The following is a 318-nucleotide window of genomic DNA, read 5'->3' as shown; positions in this document are numbered from 1 at the left end:
GCAGAAATGTACAGCCATTTACAGGTCACTTTACAGGCAGTTTCTGTCATATATTAGTGCTCTTGCTATATACATATAGTACAGCCTGTGAGAGTCTGTCCCAGGCAGGGACACCCACACCCCACGTGGCGTGTCCCGAGACGGAGCTGTGGCCTCGGGGCTGCCATGGGGGGATCTAATCAGAGCTTGGCCCTGAGCCCTCCTGGGCACTGCCAGGGGGTGACACCACGCAGGGCAGAGCCAGCACCCCTTGCTTTGCTCACCCTGGTCTCTCCCAGAGGCTTTGTGGGACAGAGGCCTCACACTGGAGGGAGCAGG

Source organism: Acanthisitta chloris, unplaced genomic scaffold, assembly GCF_000695815.1.
Source record: "Acanthisitta chloris isolate BGI_N310 unplaced genomic scaffold, ASM69581v1 scaffold39973, whole genome shotgun sequence".
Classification (NCBI taxonomy): Eukaryota; Metazoa; Chordata; class Aves; order Passeriformes; family Acanthisittidae; genus Acanthisitta; species Acanthisitta chloris.
This window is presented reverse-complemented; position numbering follows the sequence as displayed.